At 45.8% G+C, this 22,679-nt stretch overlaps 1 protein-coding gene across 1 annotated transcript in view; it reads right to left on the minus strand.

Moving 5' to 3' along the window:
- The window catches only part of ANTXR2 (ANTXR cell adhesion molecule 2), a 159,801-nt gene that overhangs the window by 33,338 nt on the left and 103,784 nt on the right, over nt 1–22,679 (minus strand). The window lies entirely within an intron of this gene.

Genomic DNA, 22,679 nt, shown 5'->3' on the forward strand with positions numbered 1-22,679 from the left:
GCATAGTTAAATTGTGGAACTTCTTGCCCCAGGATGTGGTGATGGCTGTAAACTTGGAATGATTTAAGAAGGGAGAGGACATGTTCATAAAATCCAGGGTAGACCAGCAGAAAAAGGACAAAAATAATTAAGCACGCAAGTTTTGTCCCAGAGCATGCCCAACCCAGCTCGTAAGAACATAAGAAAGGCCATGCTGGAACAGACCAAGGTCCATGAAGTCCAGCAGCCTGTTCACACAGTGGCCAACCAGGTGCTTCTAGGAAGCCCACAAACAAGACAATTGCGGTAGCATTATCCTGCCTGAGTTCCACAGCACCTAATACAACAGGCACACTCCTCTGATCCTGGAGAGAACAGGTATGCATCATGACTAGTATCCATTTTTACTAGTAGCCATGGATAACCCTCTCCTCCATAAACATGTCTACTCCCCTCTTGAAGCATTCCAGGTTGGCAGCCATCACCACATCCTGGGGCAGGGAGTTCCACAATTTAACTATGCTTTGTGTGTGGTCCAAAGCCCTGCTCAACCAAGCATTCACTATCTCATTCTTGGCAAGCCACTCTTCCTCACCTGCATAAATAAATAAACCTGTGTTTATTTGCACAATAAACTGTTAAACAATAACTTGGGAGGGGAGCAAATTTTTCAGCTGGATGGCCACATTTGGGTCTCTACCTGCTTTTCAGGACTCCAAGCTGGATGGCAGCATTCAACTGGGAGATCGCACAAATGGAGGGAAATCGAAATGTGCTCTCAACGGCTCTCCACCCTTGAACTGTCTGCCTCCCCGCAACGCCCCCCCAGGAGAATCAGTGCAAATAGCCAGTGTTGTAGCTTGTAAAACAACTGGAAGAACGGATGAAAATCTGTGGACTGGGTATGCCCCCGGGGCATAACGTGCCCACCTTTATGATACACAGCTAGAGCAGTGGTTCCCAAAGTGGGCAGTACCACCACCTGTGGGGCGGTGGGATTACCTAGGGGGACACTAAGAAGCAAGGGGGCAGCAGGGGGCACTAGAGGTGGGCCCCTTCAACTGCGTTGTTCACTCATTTACAATAGATCAAGCTATGGCACCAGGCTGGCAAATTTGGTGGAAACTATCAGAATTACTTTGAATAGCTGCATCAAGTTCATTACTCTTGTTGAATAAATTTCAACTAAGAAGTTTTAATTTGATTTTGAATAGATGTGCAATTAATTGTTACTGTTTTGAAATTTTATTGCTTTTATCTTCTTTAGTGCATCATGCAAACCCCTATTTTGATAGAGTAGGGGGGCGCTGGGGTTGAGTTTGTGGAACCAAGGGGGCAGAGGCCCGAAAAGTTTGGGAACCACTGGCTTAGACCTTGGCTGGGATAGAGAGGGGGCCGAATGCAATAAACGAACAAACAAACAAACAGACAGACCCAAAGATAATAAAACAGGATTGGAAACCTGGTGGAATCTTAGAAGTAGAATTTTTGAGCTGGGTATGTGTGCGTGTGGAGGAACAGAGACTCAAGTGCCCTGGAGAGGTTTTTATTCCTTCCCCAGGACTAGGAACAACAAATTATATGCTATTTTTAAAAAAATTGTGAAAATGTGCAGAAGTGGTATAAATCATAGACTTCTGCTTGGTGTTGGTGCAGAATTTGGGTTACCTCAGTGTAAACAAGTGATTGCTCTAAAATCCAAGAGTGTGCAGATCTGAATGAGAACGATCCGCTAATCCAACCTTGAAAATTGGCGATGACACCTTAGCGTGGCGATCCCTGATGTGAGACCTGCTGATGGGTTTCCTTTATACTACGCAACCCCCTATTTTGAATAAAGCTTTTTATAGGATTTGGTAGGGGCGCTGGGGTTGAGTTTGTGGAACCAAGGGGGCGGCGGCCCAAAACATTTGGGAACCTCTGAGCTTGAGGAAGAGCATTTGCAAATGTCAGAGCAGAAATTCCCACCAGCCCACACCCAGGGGAGGGAGGGGGAGGAGAAGATAAGCTACCTGACATTGCTTTTAGCCTACAACTGCATGTTGCTTACATGTCCAGGCAGACTAAGAGGAGAATGTCCATTAAATGGGGGATGACGGGTACTAATTATTCAAAAGCGGTGGATCGTAGGAGAAACAAGGACGGCTGGGATGAGGTGTCAAAAGCAGGCCATTAATGCTGACAAGGCTGGAGTCGGCCCTAACAGCTGTCTCTCTCCCAGGTGAGCTGACCCAGCCTACCACAATCCTGTTGTCACCGAATCCTAAGCAGGCTCAGCTCAGGCCCGGTACGGCCACCGAGAAAGACGTAGTGTAATTTTAACTGCAGTTTAGACCACCGAAAGAAAATAGTAATAATCAGGAACAGAGCTCTGTGTGTCGAGAACCTACCGCAAGCTTCCCCTCTCCGGCACATATTGCAGTTCAGTATCGTTTCTCACAGGTTACCACCTGCCCTTTCATTTAAAAACACCGAGAAGGTACCCATGGGGTGTAGTGGTTAAGAGCTGTGATTTGGAGTGGTGGAGTCTGATCTGGAGAACCGGGGTTGATTTCCCACTCCTCCACATGCGTGGCGGAGGCTAATCTGGGGAACTGGATTTGTTTCCCCACTCCTACACATGAAGCCAGCTGGGTGACCTTGGGCTAGTCACAACTCTCTCGGCCCCACCTACCTCACAGGATGTCTGTTGTGCGGGAAGATGATTGTAAGCCGGTTTGATTCTCCCTTAAGTGGTAGAGAAAGCTGGCATATAAAAACCAACTCTTCTTCTCCTCCTCCTCCGAGGGGAGAATCCCCCAACCTTTTTACTTGGCCTTATTCTGTCTTCAGCTTGGGGGGGGGGGTGGAATCAGTGCAGGGCAATGGCTACAGAGTTGGGCTAGGCCCAGAGGAGACCCAAGCTCAAATCCTGAAGCTCCTAAGTCCATACATAACAACTCCAGAATGCCCCAATGCTTTTTTTTTTAAAAAAAAATATCATTCTGTCCATAAAGACAAGCAAAATACTGGTTCACCTTCTCTTCTCTGGGAGCAGCTACATCCCTAGATGACATTAGCAGTAAATTAATCTACTACATCACTTTTGAGCACCCGGTTATAATTCTCCAAACTTCAGCATACCTGAATCCCCGAAAATGTTATATTACAAGCTTGAACCTCTGAAATTGCTCATTAGATCTTCACAAGGCCATTCTGAGTGTTCCCTGGCTAGAGGAGTTTGACAATGTTGATACTTGTATTAATATATCAATAATTGTACACATTACCAGGGCTATTATTAAGACATACATTACCAGGGCTTTGTGTCTGACGAAGGGAGCTCTGACTCTCTTAAGCTCATACCCTGAAAATCTTATTGGTCTGTAAGGTGCTACTGGGTTCAAATCTAACAGGGCTATTATTATTACCCACTGTTGTATTGTGAATGCGCCAGGAAACTTAGATCTGGAACATACCCACTGGAAGATCGCAGGGAAGCTGCTATTTTCTAGCTTTGGCCCCCAGTCTGCAAAACTGAAAAAACAATAGCTTTCCTCTCAGAATATTTTGAGGATGAATGAAAAGAATACTGCATACCATGAAGCAGCCATTTAATAACAACGAAGGATTCCTTTTTAGCAAGGATCCTCCTTATCTGGTGGGGATCTTCATTTTATAAAGGCACAACAGTACATATCACCACGAACCTTGAAGAACTGAAAGAAGGTGAAACAATTTACATTGGGAGGCAGACTCGCTTCTAAAATTTATTGGCAAAAAGAATTCGGATCAGATACTATTCGTGAAGCTCCCCTATACTGAATCAGACCCTTGGTCCACCAATATCAGTATTGTCTACTCTGACTGGCAGCGGCTCTCTAGGGTCTTTAGTAGAGGTATTTCACATCAGTGTGGTGTAGTGGTTAAGAATGGTGGTTTGGAGCGGTGGACTCTAATCTGGAGAACCGGGTTTGATTCTCCACTCCTCTACCTGAGTGGTGGATGAATGATAATCTGGTGAACTAGTTTGGTTTCCCCACTCCTACACATGAAGTCTGCTGGGTGACCTTGGGCTAGTCACAGCTCTCTTAGAGCTCTCTCAGCCCCACCTGCCTCACAAGGTGTCGGTTGTGGGGAGGGGAAGGTGATTGTAAGCCGGTTTGATTCTTCCTTAAGTGGTAGAGGAAGTCGGCATATAAAAACCAATTATTATTCTTCATCACCAATTGTCTGGTCCTTTTTAACTGGAGATGCTGGGGATTGAACCTGGGGGGACCTTCTGCAATCAAAGAGGAGCTCTTCACTGAGCCAGAGTCCCTCCCTATTCTACTGCTATTCTATTGCTGCTAAATCCTGATCTAAAAATACTGCTCTTCCGGCATATTTTTGGCAAATGTTGAAGAGTCACACTTAAAAGACTAGACATATTTTTTCACTTTAGCCACATGTTCATATTTCAGTCTTTCTGAACCAACCTTCTCTTTCCTATGCCAGATATAGATGTGTATGGCCAACAAACTATTTACACAATCTGAAGACTACAGTTCCCATGATGAACTGTGACTGCAAGAAAATGGCCCAATGCCTTAAACTGAAGCACGTGCACGAGACTACTGAAGGGAAAGCTAGAAAAATACGAATGGTCAAAACTCAAACCAGGGATCTACCATGGAAATCTGCTGCTCGAGGCCAGATAATAGTAATGAGTAACTGCTTTTGCACATGTCTGGCTGTGTTCGTCATAACCACCCTTTGGCCTCAGCATTTAGCCAGGCATAACAGAATGGGAGGGGGATACATCCATTCAAGCCAGGGCTTAAAAAAAGCATGGCTTGCTGTAGCCTGGGTTCCTCATGCTCTCTTTGTAAAAATCTGAAGGCACCATTCTGAATCCACCAAGCTACTGTTCACAGACCCTCCTGCTTCTTCACCATCCTTTCCCGAGCTCTTCATTAGTTGCTGTTTGCATCAGTTTTCCAAAAACGTCAGATGCCATCACTGGCTTCATTTTTTAGCACTTCCTCCTATCCAGACAATGCAACCTTGGATGCAACCTGCTGCCACGTTCTTTTGTGCCTTAATTGCTGCCGCTGTCACTTCAGGAAACCTCGGCTGCTTCAACAGGAGGAGACGCACGGCATTCAGTAAACCCACAAACCGGTGGCCGTGCCACTAGTCCAGTGGCTGGGAAAGCCTGAACGAAGCCGAAAATAGCACTCTGAAGTGTAGTTTCAAAGCCAGGGCCATAATTGTCTTCATCTTCAACTACAAAGCACATGAGCGCTGTTCACGTGTTACAATGAATGCACATGCGTCTGATTGTAAGGAAGAGCCAATGTGCATTCACTTTAAGAATAAAACCAGGGACCAGTGCCTCAGTGAATGTGGAGCTTGTACCACAAGATTCAGCTGTACATGTGTTGACTGTAACCTGAGAATTACTCAACGCACATACACCGATCAGATATGTACATGGGTTCACTGTAATCTGTGAACGGGGCTACAGTAACAGCCCTTTCCAGTGGTCTGGAGTACCAACTACCACTGTAAGGAAACACTGACTTATTACTTTGCCAGACATTTATTTAGCAGCTCCATGGTAGAGCATCTGCTTGGCATGCAGAAGGTCCCAGGTTCAATCCTCGGCATGTCCAATTTAAGGGACTAGGCAAGTAGGTGATGTGTAAGACCTCTAACTGAGACCCCGGAGAGCCGTTGCCAGTCTGAGTAGACAATACTGACTTTGATGGACCAAGGGTCTGCTTCAGTATAAGGCAGCTTCATGTGTTTATGTGTTGAAGGAACAGCTGGAAAAAAATGCAGTAAAAAAAACAACCAGGAAAATAAATAATTGGGCAACTAGCAATTCCACAGGGCAATCAGATTCAGGCTAACAGTGCAGAGGAGGAAAAAACGGTAGTTGTTCATTAGTTGTCATTCTACCTTGCTTGATTTTCATGGTATTTCAATTCTGAGCCTGTTTGAACTGAAACTAGTCTACAAAAGCAGGCCAGAAATATTTCAGAATAAATATTGGTGAATGCCACAGGAAGCCTACTCTTCAAACATTAACCAATTTATTCTGGCATGAGCTTTCATGGACTGGCGCCCATTCTGGCCAAGCTGGCAGGTAAAATTGCACAGGGGCACAGAGAGAAAACCAATGTAGACAGCAGGGCCAAAAGGCCATGAAACGCAAGAGTCAACATGAGAAATGTTGTATCTCTAAGGCAAGCCCAAACATATGCAAGGTAAAAAAAGTGACCTGATTCCAACAGCAGTGGCCAGTTAGAAGACAATAATTCTTGTTATGAAGCTTTAGCATGTAAAGGTAATTACTTTCCAGACAAATATCCCTGTAACAATTGAGAGGAAGAGGAAGAAGAAGAGGTTTTTATATGCCAACTTTCTCTACCACTTAAGGAAGAATCAACTAGCTTACAATCGCCTTCCCCTCCCCACAACAGACCCTGTGAGGTGGGTGGGGCTGAGAGAGTTGTGACTAACCCAAGGTCACCCAGCTGGATTCATGTGTAGGAATGGGGAAACAAATTCAGTACACCAGATTGGCATCTGCCGCTCATGTGGAGGAGTGGGGAATCAAACCCGGTTCTCCAGATCAGAGTCCACTGCTCCAAACCACCGCTCTTAAGCACCACACCACGCTGGCTCTCAAAAATTGCTAATGAATCCTGGTGTAACTATTTCCAGGGGCAGACAGTAACAGAGGACCTAACTAGATGGGAGATGTGTGAATCGAACTCTGCCGGTTTTCTAAATGTTGAAATGGTGACTGCACAGTGCCCGGGGTTTTGATCCGGGGCACAGTGTGGGATTTAAGACTCCCGTCCGCTTTCCACGATTTTGGGGAGAACGACACCGAGGCAGAGGCTTCACAATAGCCTTTGAAAAGCCTCTGCTGACCGCTGTCTTTAAAAGGTTTTTGCAGAAATCTACACATTGATAATAAGTTTCCGAGATAACGTTCTGCGCAGGCACAAAAAAGAAATCTGTGTGATGCACAGAGACCTCGGAAGATCGAACTGTTTGGCGACTCCACAGAACAGTCCGACCAGTGTATTCGTCGCACGTAATCTCTCCCCATCTGCTCGGATGTATTTATGTCTCATTATGAAAGGGGCCAGTGTCTATTAACACAGTGACCCAGCGTGAACTCTGACCCCTGAACAGGAATGTGAAAAGGATGGTATGGATGAAAGATCGCCCCGTCAAACCATCCTCCCGATGTACACTTTGGCCAGGCAGGAACAACGGCCCATTCTTCACGATCCAAGCTAACATGCAACCATTTCTTGCCCAGCAAGTTGAAAATGGGGAACTGATAGTTAAAAAAAACCCAAAAAAACCCCCCAACCCCAAACAACATGAGACTATAAAACATCACACCTGAATTACATAGTCATGAAAGGGGTTGACAGAAAAGGTGCCAAAATGCAACTGGGGACTGCCACGCTGAGGGCCTGTAGATTAAAAGAGGCAGTGTGGTGTAATGGTTAAATTTTGGCCTAGGTTGTGAGAGATGCAGGTTTGAATCCCCGCTCTGCCATGCAAGCTTGCTTGGCAACTTTGGGCCAATCACTCCCTCTCAGCCGAACTTATCCCAAAGGGTAGCTGTGTTAGCCTTTCTGTAGCAGTAGAAAAGAGGAACAGGAAGAAGAAGAGGAAGAATAAGAAGAATTGGTTTTTATACCCTGCTTTTCTCGACTGTTAAGGAGTCTCAAAGAGGCTTACAATCACATTCCCTTCCCCTCCCCACAACAGATCTGCTGTGGGGCAGGTGGAGCTGAGAGTTCGGAGAGAACTGTGACTAGCCCAAGGCCACCCAGCTGGCTTCATGTGTAGGACTGGGGAAACCAACCCCAGTTGGTTCACCAGATTAGCCTCCGCCGCTCATGTGGAGGGGTGGGGAATCAAACCCGGTTCTCCAGATTAGAGTCCACCGCTCCAAACCATAGCTCTTAACCACTACACCAGCTGGCTCTCAGAAGTAAGCTGTGACTCACGAAAGTGGCAGAAATCTGATTAGTCTTTAAGGTGCTACTGGACTCTTGCTCTTTTCTACTTATCCCAAAGGATGCACTACATCCTGGGACAGGGAGTTCCACAGTTTAACTATGCATTGTGTGAAGAAATATTTCCTTTTATCTGCTTTGAATCCTTCACCTTGTGTATAAAAGCACCAACAACTTCAGATAACTTATCTGTAAATCTCCACTGCTACCTGCCCATCACTTTATTACCTTCCCAATCTAGAAGGTTTTATGTCCATCTATAATACAACATAAAAATGCCTCCCTCTACAGAAGAGCAACATGATATAAAATTGTCTTCCGTTCTTCCGCTTTGCATGTACTATTTTCTGATAGCTTCATAATCCCTCGCACCGAAGCAGCTAATATTTTTTCATGTTCTGATAGGCTGCTGTTTTTATCATGCACTGCAGTGGAAAGGTATGTTTAAAACCACATTAGGGAACACTGTATTGTACATTTCCACTGAAAACTGCTGGGGTGTATTTTCCGTGTGCTTGCAAAGACTGACCACTTTAAAAAAACTGCAGGAGCAAGTCTCTTCCATGAATGTAGTGACATCAGCATATTGCGAGTTTCTCCAGCCCCATAGGTGGTAGCCAATCAGGTGGAAGGGGAGAGGATCTGTGGCTCAGTGGTAGAGCATCTGCTTGGCATGCAGAAGGTCCCAGGTTTAATCCCCGGCATCTCCAGTGAAAGGGACCAGGCAAGTAGGTGATGTGAAAGACCTCAGCCTGAGACCCTGGAGAGCTACTGCCGGTCTGAGTGGACAATACTGACTTCGATGGACCAAGGGTCTGATTCAGTATCAGGCAGTTTCATGTGTTCATGTGGAATAGGGACAGGGAATCTCACAACACAATGCCGTTACATCACCCACTCGCCTACTAAACGATACAGGAAAGAGAAGAGACAGGGTTGCGGTAGTCGGGGACGGAACGGAGAAGATCCTCCTAACTAGCGGATGAGCAGAAAGCTGCAGAACAACATCTTGCTAAGTCTGTTTCTTCTCCGCCTCTCATGGGCATTAAAGGCCCGAGGATGCCCTGTGGCACAAGTCTTTGGGCATGAACCACAGGGATCCTGTCTGTTGGCTATTAGCCTAAAGTGGGGAAGAAGATCTGCCAGCACATGGAGAGAAAGAGAGAGGAAGACCGGCTTTGTTTTTTGAAGCTCCTCTCTTCTCCTGTCTTGTTTATCCATAAGCCACTGTGGGTCCACATGGCGGGAAACACAGGATATAAATAAATAATGAATAAATAAATAAATATAGGCATGCATCATGTGTCATTCCAGCTTGATAAAACCAGGTGTAGGTCTAACAGTCCACTGAAGAGATAGGTCAAGGAGGAGGGGGAGGAGGAGGAGGGGGAGGAGGAGGAGAAGAATAAGAGTTGGTTTTTAGATGCCGACTTTCTCTACCACTTAAGGAAGAATCAAACCGGCTTACAATCGCCTTCCCTTCTCCTCCCCACTACAGACACCCTGAGGTAGGTGGGGCTGAGAGAGCTCTCAAGAGAGCTGTGACTAGCCCAAAGTCACCCAGCTAGCTTTGTGTGTAGGAGTGGGCAAATCAACCCGGTTCACCAGATTTGCGTCAGCCAGTCCAAACCACTACACCACGCTGGCTGGAAGAAGAAGAGTTGGTTTTTATACCCCGGTTTTCTCTACCTTTAAGGAGTCTCAAAGCATCTTACAATGGTCTTCCTTTCCCCACAACAGGCACCCTGTGAGGTAGGTGGGGCTAAGAGAGTTTGGAGAGAACTATGACTAGGCTAAGGTCACCCAGTCATTTTTAGGCGTGGGGAAACCAACCCGGTTCGCCAGATTAGAGTCCACCACTCTTAACCACTACACCACGCTGGCTGACCATGCTGTTGGCACGGATCAGATCACCAAGGGGGTGTATGAGGGCTCAGTCCCTCTACCACAAAACAGGCAATCACAGCTGTTTGGCACCCATCATCTGTTTGGTAGTGGACCTTCTGGGTATCAGGCATTAGGTTCCTTCTTCCACAATATGCAGCATCCATCTGGGCATGCAAAAGGAAATTCAGACCCAGCCATGAAAACCTGAGTAATACTGATTGCATTACATATGAAGCTGCCTTCTACTGAATCAGACCATCGGTCCATCAAAGTCAGTACTGTCTACTCAGACTGGCAGCGGCTCTCCAGGGTCTCAAGCAGAGAGGTCTTTCACATAACCTACTGCCAGACTCTTTGCCTGGAGATGCTGGGGATTGAACCTGGGGGCTTCCGCATGCCAAGCAGATGCTCTACCACCGAGCCATTATATTGTACAATACAACAGAGTTCCATTAAAAGCAAGCAAATTTTGCTGCTCACCAACACCCTGTCACCCACTGAGGCACAGTGCTTTCCCCTTTTTTAAATTTGTGATTTATCACCAGCTTGGCGTAGTGGTTAAGAGCAGTGGTTTGGTGTAGTGGACCCTGATCTGGAGAACCAGGTTTGATTCCCCACTCCTCCACATGAGCGGCGGAGGCTAATCTGGTGAGCCGGATTTGTTTCCCCACTCCTACATGGGAAGCCAGCTGGATTACCTTGGGCTAGTCACAGCTCTCTCAGCCCCACCTACCTCACAGGGAGTCTGTTGTGGGCAGGGGAAGGGAAGGAGATTGTAAGCCGGTCTGATTCTCCCTTAAGTGGTGGAGAAAGTCGGCATATAAAAAACAACTCTTCTTCTTTGATGTAGTACAACAGCCATCTTATCTATAAGTGTGCAAATCACAAATTATTTGCAATTTTACTGTTTTTTTATTAGTATCCCATGCTACTTCAGCGCCCTATGTATGCTTTCCTGACAAAAAAGGGGGGTAGAAATAAATTTAAAAAGCCAAAGCCATTGCAATGGCCCCGAGACAATAAAAAAAGAGGCAATATCCTCTTTTATAAAGGAAAATTATGTATTACAGATTCTCCCCTGTGGCTCCACCACATTCTCCAAGTTCATCCAAGAGCATCTTCTTAAGAGAAGAAATTAGCAGGTGCGTCCAAATAAATCACTGTTCTGCAAGGGAGGCCGTTCCTTCATATTCTCTAGCAGGAAAACAGACTCCATGTTGGGGGGGGGGGAGATGAGCAAGAATAATGAGGTCACGGTCCTCAGAGGTTATGTTAAACAGCATTCAAAGGCTAGAGGTTAAGCTGCTCCTTATCATTAGGTTAGCTGTCTGCCAGAGACTATTTAATAAAGACAGTGCGATTGGCCAATTTAAATGGAAGTGATTGATTTTCATTTAGCATTTGTCCAACCCTGCCAAGCCGTCGCTGAAAAATCCATTCCGAGGTGACCCAACGAGAGGCGAATCATATGTATCCATATACATTTAGTGACAGGAGACAGCAGCGATAATCTGGCGCACTACCTGTAATTGAATAAATACGCCCGTCCCCTCTTCTTCCCCCCTCCACCCTTTTAAATTAAAAAAGAAGCATTCTTTATGTTTAAATTGTATTAAGGCAGTGACACGGGCTGTCACAGAGAAGCGCAGAGACGGTGATGCACTCAGACACATTCCCCTGATGGGACATGCTCGTAACACCCCTATTCTCATGCCAAGGTTTACTACTCAACAACCCACCCTCCCACCCCCATTAGATACTGCTGAAGGCTCTGACTCCATTGGCTTTGTGATGGATCTGTTTACCATACCGTGCCGGTGCGGCCGGAAGGTTTCTTGCTGTTGAATCCTCCCTCCACTTTGCCTGTGTGGCATGCACCAGGAGCTAGATGGGGGGCCTCGTGGTTCCGATCCCTGCTCCACCGCAAGGCTTGCTGGATAACCTTGGGCTAGTCGCTTTCGCTCATCCAAACTTCCCACCCTGAACTGCTGAGATGATAAGTGGAAGAGAAGCATGTATGCTGTCCAAAGCTCCTTGGAGGAAGAGCGGAACAAAGGTCGTTTAGGCATGGGTACTTTCACTCACGTTCATCCTCCCATCCGTCTTGGTTGTTCCTTGGAGTTATGCATGAGTTTTCCGTCCATTAGTGACGACCTCGCTGCCAGCCCTCACAAATCCCGGGACTTCCTGCCCCTCTGTTAACCCGATTCTTCCCTTTCCCCTGAGCTCAGCTTGGGTGAAATCTCCATGCATAATGCAAAGTGCGGGACACACAAGCTTAGTTTTGCTCACAGCCAATTACAAAGCAGCGTGTCTAGAGGCGAGGATTCAGTTGGGTTGCTAGATCCCTCTTCGTCACCGGCGGGAGGTTTTTGGGGTGGAGCCTGAGTTTGGGGAGGGACTTCAATGCCATAGAGTCCAATGGCCAAAGTGGCTATTTTCTCCAAGTGAACTGATCTCTATCGGCTGGAGATCAGTTGTTAACAACAGGTGATCTCCAGCTACTCCCTGGAGGTTGGCAACCCTAGTGGAGAGGTATGTGTCTTCAGAGAATCTTCAGAGAATCATAGTAGAAGTTATTTGGCCCAGACACCCCCCAAAAAAACCCTGTGATTACCTGTTTTGTGGTAGAGGGACTGAGCCCTCATATACCCCCTTGGTGATCTGATTCATGCCACCAGCACAGTGAGCCAGCATGGCGTAGTGGTTAAGAGCGGTGGACTCTAATCTAGTAAACAGGGTTGGTTTCCCCACTCTTACACATGAAGCCAGCTGGGTGACCTTGGGCTAGTCACAGTTCTCTACGAACTCTCTTAGCACCACCTTCCTCACAAGGATTTTTTTGTGTTTACAAAAACAGATCAACAAGACATGCTTAAGTCACGCCTGGGAGATACACGAAAACTATAGGAGGGACTCTCAAAAAGTTAATTCAGATTTTGTGATATAAAAATCTTACTTGGCGAGCACTCTTGGTAATTTCAAAATGTTAATAACTCAGCTCTTTAATATTTCTCTCCCCCCCCCCCCGCCCTTCCCCTTTTAATATCTTAATGAAACCGTACTTCATTAATATGGGCTTTGAGCATGCAAAAATTAATTGTGAAAATAATAAAATCATTGAGAGTTATAGGAGTACAATAAAAAGACGAGAAGTAGTAAAACTGGATTTAAAAAAAAATGCTCACCTGAAACAAACTGTCTCCATTCAGGTCTCTTTGAAAAGCATGCCTCTTTCTGAGAAATCTGCTAACATGTGTAAGCTTGCAAGCTTCCAAATAATTTTGTAGCTCCCCTTTAAAACTTTGTACAAATCATTTGCTGTTGCTGGAGTACAGGTCAGGTCAATCTCCAGGTTTTTTTGTGGGGGGGTTGGGGGCAAATAATTTCTACTGTTATGCTCTGAAGACACATACTGCTCCACTAGGATTGCCAACCTCCAGGTACTCGCTGGAGATCTCCTGCTATTTCAACTGATCTCCAGCTGATAGGGATCAGTTCCCCTGGAGAAAATGGCCGCTTTGGCCATTGGACTCTATGGCATTGAAGTCCCTCCCCAAACCCCGCCCTCCTCAGGCTCCACCCCAAAAACCTCCCACAGGTGGCAAAGAGGGACCTGGCAACCTTACTGGACTCTTGCTCTTTTCTAAAGAAGAAGAGTTGGTTTTTATATGCTAACTTTCTCTACCACTTAAGGAAGAATCAAACTGCCTTACGATCACCTTCCCTTCCCCTCCCCACAACAGACACCCTATGAGGTAGGTGGGGCTGAGAGAGCTGTGATTAGCCCAAGGTCACCCAGCCGGCTTCGTGGGTAGGAGTGGGGAAACAAATCCAGGTCACCAGATTAGCCTCCGCCACTCATGTGAGGAGTGGGGAATCAAACCTGGTTCTCCAGATCAGAGTCCACAGCTAACACGGCTACCCATTGTGATCTTTCATCAGTGATACGCCATTGATGGAAGAGGCCTTCTTGCCTATTACACCCTGCTGTTCCCGTGACTTTCAGAATCAACTTTCCTGGGGTCAGAAGCAGCTGGGGGGGGGGGGGGATAGCAGGGAAAATCAGTAACCATCCCTGTCTTCCGCAACGAACAACGTCACAGGAAACATCAGGGCCATACTTACAGGACAATGGTTAGCACATTACCTTTGTTACTTTTTGCAGGACAATGATTCAGCTCAAACCCAACCCCTTTCTGACTATATATTACTCTTCCTACACACTTGACACTGAGAGACGCTGTCCTTCAGTGTTCCTCCTCTGAAGATGCCTGCCACAGCTGCTGGCGAAACGTCAGGAAAGAAAATACCAAGACCACGGTTACACAGCCCGGATAACCTACGAGAATCAGGGCCATACTTTACTGCAAAAGATTGACATGCCAACAAAATTCTACACAAACTCCCCAGTCCAGGTGGCAATTCAGACATCCTTCGGACAGGCAAGTGAGGTGATCTTCAGCTCCACTGAGGGCTGCTACCTGATTGGGATTTGGCCCTGCTTTCTTCAGCGGGTAAGAACTTTAACTCTGCCTTCCGAATTTTCCTCTGCAACTCTTTCTCTTGTGTTCTGTCCTTGCAAAACACTTACGTGTCGTGCTTTTTTGGAAGCTTAGACCTGTTACCCAATAGAGGCATGAATTATTATCCCATAAAGACCTTTTGGGTGTGATGCAAGAACGATATTTATTTACTTATACTTAAGATATTTCTTCCTCCTCCTGTTTTCACTGCCTCGTATATTACCCAAAGCATTTTTATTTGCCTGACTCTGTTTTAGGGGTTTTATGCAGATTCTGATGGCGATTTTTATTCGTACATTACTGCTGCATTGTTTTTCTTTTTAATGCTGGTTTTGGTGCTGTTTTATTAACTTTTTTGTTATTTTAAATTATTATTGGCTATTTTATTGCCTTTATAGTTTGTATGTGTTTTGAATGTATTGTAAGCCACCTTAAACAATTTTAAAAAATCTAAATAAATGGCTCATTCATGGATGACTGCTCTTGAATTGGGGAGGGGGGCCGTGTTTCTCAAAGTGGGATCTGTCCCCAGCCAGGATCCGTGAGGGTTTTCTGGGAGGGCAACAAACCTTTGTAAGGGCAGCGCACGGGCCATTCTCTTGCCTGGCCCACTAACCTGGAATAAGAGTCCTTTCAGTTATCTAGGAATGGGAACATGGACTCTCCAGGGTTTTATCTGGCTGTGATACTAGGGAGGTCTTAACTCAGGCTACCCCTCTTCCTACCACATAACCAAGGTCACATGCTTCCAGCTCAGTGGGTCCCAGGACTGGAATGGATGAAAACCACTGGTGTAGCCAACATCAGGGTTTGGAGTATTAAAAATAACTGAGCTGGGTGGAGAACGGAGAACACCGAATCACCTAGTTACCACCTCATAACCTTCAGGATTATATAATGAGCAGAGTGTAAATAGGAGCCATTATTGGGGGACGGGGGATTATGTGGCCCTGTGGACCTTGCCTCTCAAGAAATCCCTGAAGTAAAGGAAACCTCCTAATTTCATTGGCAGGCACACTTAGCTCCATCTTAGGCTAATCTGTCCTCTTTAAATTAAGCCATGCAGGATAAGTAAGGATTGTTCACTCATATCCAGGATGATGATGATGAAGAAGAAGAGTTGGTTTTTATATGCCGATTTTCTCTACCTTTCTAAAGAGACTCAAACCGGCTTACAATCTCCTTCCCTTCCTCTCCCCACAACAGAGGTAGAAAGGAGCAAGAGTCCAGTAACACCTTAAAGACTAGCACAGTTTCTGGCAAGGTATGAGCTTTCGTGAGCCCTGTGGCTCACGAAAGCTCATACCCTGCCAGAAACTTTGTTAGTCTTTAAGGTGCTAATGGGCTCTTTTTCTTTTCTACTGCTAGCGACAGACTAACACAGCTACCCTTGTGAGGGAGGTGAGGCTGAGAGAGCCCAAAGACAGCTGTGGCTAGCCCAAGGTCACCCAGCTGGCTTCATGTGAAGGAGTGGGGAAACCAACCCGGTTCTCCAGATTAGAGTCCACCACTCTTAACCACTACACCACACTGGACATGCCTGCTACAGCCACTATCGGGCAGGACAACCAAAGGCAGCTAAAGGCCTATTCTTAGGTGAGGCAAGCAGCCGTGTGCATAAAAAAGACAAAGACTATCACAACGGCACCAGGAAATGTGCTGAGGAAACCAAGTGTCTGATGGTGGCCCCTGAAAGAATCCATCCAGAAACAGTGTACATGTCCTGTTTGTACATCTATTTTAGAATATACGGTAGGAATCCCTAAATCCCAACAAACCCCGCAAAGGTTTCAAAACTCAGAGCTACACTGGTCAATCTTAATAGCCTTCCTTTGGTGTACGTCCAAAAAATGGGGAAGGGTATTCATGAAAGTCATCTGCTATTCTCAGAATTCACATGAATGTCAACATTTTATCTACTGCTTTCATATTTTTATATAGATAAACGTAGTCGCCAAAATCCTTTGTGCAATATGGGCTTTTGTTCTGTCACCTGTCAATATATTTTACGCAACCTAATTCTCAAAAGAGCATCAGATGCGCCTATGCAGACAGCGTGCGAAGGGCTTTCCTAATTAATAACCCAGATTAAAACCTCTTGGCAATCAATTAAGATTAATGCCAGAAGTCGTTCTCCATTCCCCGAATGCGCGGCCACCTCTCTCCCCTGTGCCCCCTTCTCCCGGTGCCCCCCTCGCAGGCGGTGAAAACCTCGGGTCGTGAAACTTTAATCCTGTTATCTGTTGCCTTCCCCATCTGAAAAGCCTACAGATTAACACAGCAGACATTATCGAATTTACAACCAGCCGCTCGGACAGCTGCCCTATTTTCCGCAGTTAATAGAAAAGGAACTAATCTGGTTAAGAGCGTAGAACTAGTTCATAAATCTGGGTACACAAGACAGTTAAAGCTGTCACGTCTCCTCTGGAGAGGAGCAACTGAATTAAACTGTCAGCTCTCTACTCGCCGCCTCTGGACGGGTAGCGAGCCCTTCTGTAAACTGGACTAATGAGATACTCGGCATTTACATAAAGCACGTCCGTTCCCAACAGGTCATAACAGCCGTGCTGGAATCAGGGAGTTTGCATTTTATGATTGAGCACAGTCATATACAGATACAGGAGGCGTTTCGGTCTCTGCAAGCATCCTTCTGATTAAATGCAACTGTTTCGTTCTAATCTGCTATGTACCGGGGGGCATCCTGGGGAAACGAAAAACAAACAATGACTATATCCCATGAAAGAGAGCAAGGTGAATAATTCAACCAACTCAATTTTCTACAGCGTATCGTTGTAGCTAAGTCAATTTTTGACAGCAGCACTGGGGGGTATATTAACGATGCACCCAGAAAAAAATAGCCTTCGTCATCCTTTGTAGACGTTACCCCCCATGCCTTCCGCACCCATAAGAACATAAGAAAGGCCATGCTGGATCAGACCAAGGTCCATCAAGTCCACCAGTCTGTTCTCTAGGAAGCCCACAAACAAGACGACTGCAGCAGCATTGTCCTGCCTGTGCACCAAAGCACCTAATGTAATAAGCATGCTCCTCTGATCCTGGAGAGAATAGGTATACATCATGACTAGCATCCATTTTTACTAGTAGCCGTGGATACCCCATATCCTCCATATATGGAGGATATCCTCCATAATACATTTTTTTAATCTCTCACCCTCCAAGTATTCATCACAGTCACCTTGTTGAACCAGTCAGCAATATTCTTTCTTCAACTTCCCAATAGCCCAACATACCTTTTAAAAACTTCTTCTTCTGCGAGGTCTCAGTGGAATATTTAATGACCAAACAAGAGCCCATTCTTAAGGATGACACTCACATGCAACGTTTAGACCAGTGGTTCTCAACCTTTTTTTGACCAGGGACCACTAGGACTTTTTTGTTCGGTGCAGGGACCCCAAGGTTCAAAATAAAAATTCCGAGAATTTGAAAATAAACTTTAATCATAACTGTTAGTTAAACATTAAACTTAGAATAATATTTGAATATATATTTTTATAATAGAGAACTTTTTATTGAAAATATTAATTTATTATGGGTTTATAACTTTGTTTCGTGGACCTTAATTTAGTTCTCGCGGACCTCTGGGGGTCCACGGACCCCTGGTTGGGAACCAGTGGTTTAGACAGACAGAACACATTCAGAGGAATTCTCCTCTGACTTGATTAGGTTAACCCTCTGTGATGGTGAGCCTACTCAATTGGGGTAATGCTCTGACAATGTAGCAGTTACCAGGTTGTTGTTTTTTAATTTCCTCCCCCCAAGGGCCTCCGTTGGCACTTGGGTGGGGGGAAATGGCCGTGAAAAGAGGCCAACTTGGAAGGCTTTAAGAGGGGAGTGGACATGTTCATGGAGGAGAGGGGTATTCATAGCTATTAGTAAAAATGGATACTATTCATGATGCATACCTATTCTCTCTCCAGGATCAGAGGAGCATGCCTATTATGTTAGGTGCTGTGGAACACAGGCAGGGTCTGCTGCTGCAGTCGTCTTGTTTGTGGACTTCCTAGAGGCACCTGGTTGGCCACTGTGGGAACAGACTGCTGGACTGGATAGACCTTGTTGTGATCCAGCATGGCCTTTCTTATGATCTGATGTTCTCTCCAGGATCAGATGAGCATGCCCATTATATTAGGTGCTGTGGAACACAGGAAGGACAATGCTGCTGCAGATGTCTCATTTGTGGGCTTCCTAGAGGCACCTGGTTGACTGCTGTGTGAACAGACTGCTGGATTTGATGGACCTTGGTCTGATCCAGATTGGCCTTTCTTATGTTCTTATGCTTTGCTGCAAGTGAAGCCAGCCCCCCAGAATGCCCTGCAAGAGGAAGAGGGTGTTCTTGGAACTTCTACAGTACTAAGAGGTTTTCCAGATTCCTGAATCTGCCCACCCATTCTGCTTGTCTTGTTTTGGTTGCTCTTAGTTTCGGATGCCACCTCTTGTTTTGGATGCTCCCTCCACCCAACTCTTGCAAGTCTACTATGTTAGCTTGATTCTGTCAGTCAGTAGCCCTAACCACATTCTGCAAAGACTTGGGGCCATCTCAAGCCATAACATTAGCAAGTGGGCACAGTGTGTTAAAGTAGGTGGGGTGAAATCTCCTTTGAGTACCTTCAAGAATCTCTTTAACTTATACAAAATGTCTAAGTACTTTCGGGATCAAATGTAAGTAAGTTTCAGAGAGCCAGAGTGGCGTAGTGGATAGGAGCAGTGGACTCTAATCTGGTAAACTGGGTTGATTTTCCCACTCCTCCACAAGAGGCCAGTTATAGTTCTCTCCAAACTCTCTCAGCCCCACTTATCTCACAAGGTGTCTGGAGAGGAAGGGAAGGCAATTGTAAGCCGGTTTGATTCTCCTTAAAAGGTAGAGAAAATTGGCATATAAAAACCAACTCTTCTTCTTCAAATGCTGGGGAAAGTATATAGGGGAAAAATAACGATACAAAGGGCTCTGGGAAAGCTTGACTACTTTCTCTCTCTGAATCTGAGACTCACAAATCAAAATGCAGGAACAATCTTAGATGCGGCGCAAAGGACTCTCCTGCGCCTGTTGAACTCCATGCCAAGTTTCCGTCGGCTGCATGCCGGAAACCTCTTGAAACGAGTGCTGCAGGCAAGGGGGGTGGGGGAGACAGCAGACGCCATCTTCTGCAGCAGCATGACAAGATGTCGCTGGGACTGCACTGAAACAGACTCTGTGGACCGCCTCGGCGAAGCGACGTGGTCTGAAGGTGAACGTAACCTCAATTAAATCCAAGAAGCACTTCGGAGAATTAATTGTCTCTCCCCCCCCTCCGTTTTTTTTTACAGAACAACCTCCAAAGTAACATGTCTCTTTCTTCTCCCCTCTTTTCTCGCTCGACTTTAAACAAACAGCAAGGATGTGTGTGGTGATGCATGATTTATAAATTACCTTGTTAGCGTGCCAGGAAAAAAAGAAAAAACCTAAAACCAACACCTACCCCAAAACGCTGCTTTAAAAAACAAAAAAACCCGCAAACTCCTGCTGTGGACTCCGGCGACGTTTGATGGAAGGCCTTCAAAAGAGCTCGCAGTTGAATGCGGCCTGTTTGTGCGGAGGCTTCGATCTTTACCTGCTGTCCCCTGTCACTCCCTGGAAACTTGGTGGCAGATGTTGCCCTGCTAAGTTGTCTCTGAAGTGGCTCTCTGTCCTCGTCCCCCCACCACAACTGAGTCAAACTACATTAGATCTCTTCTATTTGTGCCTCGGGCATGTTTGGAAGCGCAGCTGCGTCCAGCCCCCCATTCTACCTTTCGTGTTTCAGCCCCCCCTCGGGCAGCAAATGTGAGACCAAAAAAACACACGCCAACAAACCACTGTTCTTCCGTTCTTCGCTACATCTGCTGACAATCCAGAAGCCTCGCTGCGGGCTGGTGTTGAGCCGGGCCTCTGCTCGGAACAGATGTCTGCGACAACCTGCTCGCTTGCACCTGTGCAAACCCTTGCTCACCTTGCCGATCGCTGGCTGAAAAATTGATGACTCCGAGGAGTTCCGTCCGAAATCAAAGCCGCTGCGATCGAGGCGGGCGGCCCTCAAATTGGGCCACTGTTGCTATCACTAGCTGGCACTTGTAAGAGCAAAAGTGCGGGAAAGAGGGAGGGGAGGAGGAAGACCCTGCTTTTTCTTCCTTGATACCTCGGTCCCTCGCTTTTGGTTGTTTGATCAAGATCTTGAATCCAAATGCGAATTCTTTGGCAAACGGGAAACAGCGTGAGAATAACCCGTTTTGCTTCCTTGGCTGTTTATCATGACAGTTGTGTTATGTGTGCGGCTTTGTTTACTGACATGTACTCATATGAGGTATTGCAGCAGATCTGTACTGAGCAACTTATTTTCTCTTCAGGGTATAAAGCATGGCTGTTTTCCAAATAGAAGCTGTGTTCTTACAGTACCAAGAGACACACCCAAACGACAGTGACTGTCTTTAGCGCTTAGCCCAAAGCCGAACCTCTGACCTTGCTCTCAACCACAGCTTCTCTCCACCTTGCTTTCTGTCTCATATCTTTCTAAACAGATAAAGTACTGGATGCCGATGGGAAATACTTTGTTTTGGACTTCCGGTGGTGCCGTTGGAGAGAGCACTCCATTTCCCCAGGTTGTCCTGGGAGAAATCCAAGTTTGCGTTATTTTTGGGGTACATAGATACCCCAATCCGACCCTTGCAAGTGGGTTGGAAAGCAGGAACTCCCTGCAGCCCGCAAACGCGGTTTGACCTCCTAGGTACTCTGAGGGGGCTTTTTTAAGCCCCTCGGAGTCCTAGACGCCGGTCCTGCGAGGGCACTAGGGAAGGACATCGCCAAAACGCAACTTTGGCAGCAAGCTCTACCCTCCACCGCCTTAATACCAACATAAGGACTACATAAAGAAAAGAACCTCACCTCTTGACACCCAAGTGAGTACAAAAGAACTCTTCGTCTACTTACTAGAAATTTGAACAGACGGGAGGCTGATAAGAATATTTCTGGGACCCCCACCCCTCCATAATCCGAACTGAAAAAGTTTGATCTGAGTTAGTCATCGGGATTAGCGACAGGAGCCTTATCGGATCGATCAGCCTAAACCATAACAAAGAGTCGGAAGGATACCTTTTAGACTGACAAGAATTATTACCAATGAGAGGTCCGAAGGAAGGGGAGGGTGATTTCTCTTCCTGATTTTCCGGCGAATTCCTGCCACGTTTGCAGTAAGGGAGTGCCTGGAACGGAAGACTCTCTATAACACCCTCTCTATCATTGGAACTAAAACAACAGGAAGTAGCCGCGGGACTGAATATCCGTCGCACTCGAGTTACTTTCAAATCATTCCTGAAGGAATAACCATCGAGAAGAGGCGATAGAAGGTCTGCAGCACTAGTAACTTCCTGTTTACTTCCTGATTAATCCGATCTAGAGCGACCGAAAAAACTCACTGGTATTTTAAAACTTTAAAATGCAATTTTAAAGCCAATTTCGACTCTTTTCAACCCGAAAAAATTACTAGGCTGATCTTTGAACTATCATCTTTTAACCAGCACCTTAAAGGCCCTGTCGGTGGACATGTATTTTACCAGCTTTTTTTGAATGTAAATGTCTCGACCCCGCTCTGGCTCACTACATAGCCCTGCCTATACTAAACTAAGGGACTCTTTACAAACCTCGACCATGGAAAAAAAGTTACAGGATATGCTAACTAAACAAACTGAGGCAACAAATAAACAGTTTGAACAGATGTCTGCACAGATGGCACAGTTGACTTCTATGATGACAAATCTTGGTCAAGCATCCCAAGCTATTAATCAGAAGTTGGATGTGGTCACTGGAGACTTGAAAGAAGTAAAAACTCAAATGATTGTTATGAAGACAGATATGCAAGCGATGGATGTATCAATTAAGAAAGTGATGGATGAGCACAAGGACACAAAGAAAAAATTAACAAGCCAAGAAAAACAGATTGAAACAATACAAGCGGATCAGATGGCGGCAAAAAATCAAATGGCAATGATGGAGATGAGAGTGAAAGAGACCAACCTTCGTATACGCAATTTTCCAGATATGATGGGAGATAATAAAGAATCTGCAATACCAAATTTGGCCTACTTATTTCAGATAGATGAACAAGAATTAAAACAAGCCATTAATAGAATATACAGGATACCACTACCTGCTAGAATGAGAAGATCTAAGCCAAGAGATTTGATGATAGTGTTCTATGACACCAGAGTTAAAGACAAGATTATGAAGATTCATTATGAAAAT

This window comes from Euleptes europaea, chromosome 9 (genome assembly GCF_029931775.1).
Source record: "Euleptes europaea isolate rEulEur1 chromosome 9, rEulEur1.hap1, whole genome shotgun sequence".
NCBI lineage: Eukaryota > Metazoa > Chordata > Lepidosauria > Squamata > Sphaerodactylidae > Euleptes > Euleptes europaea.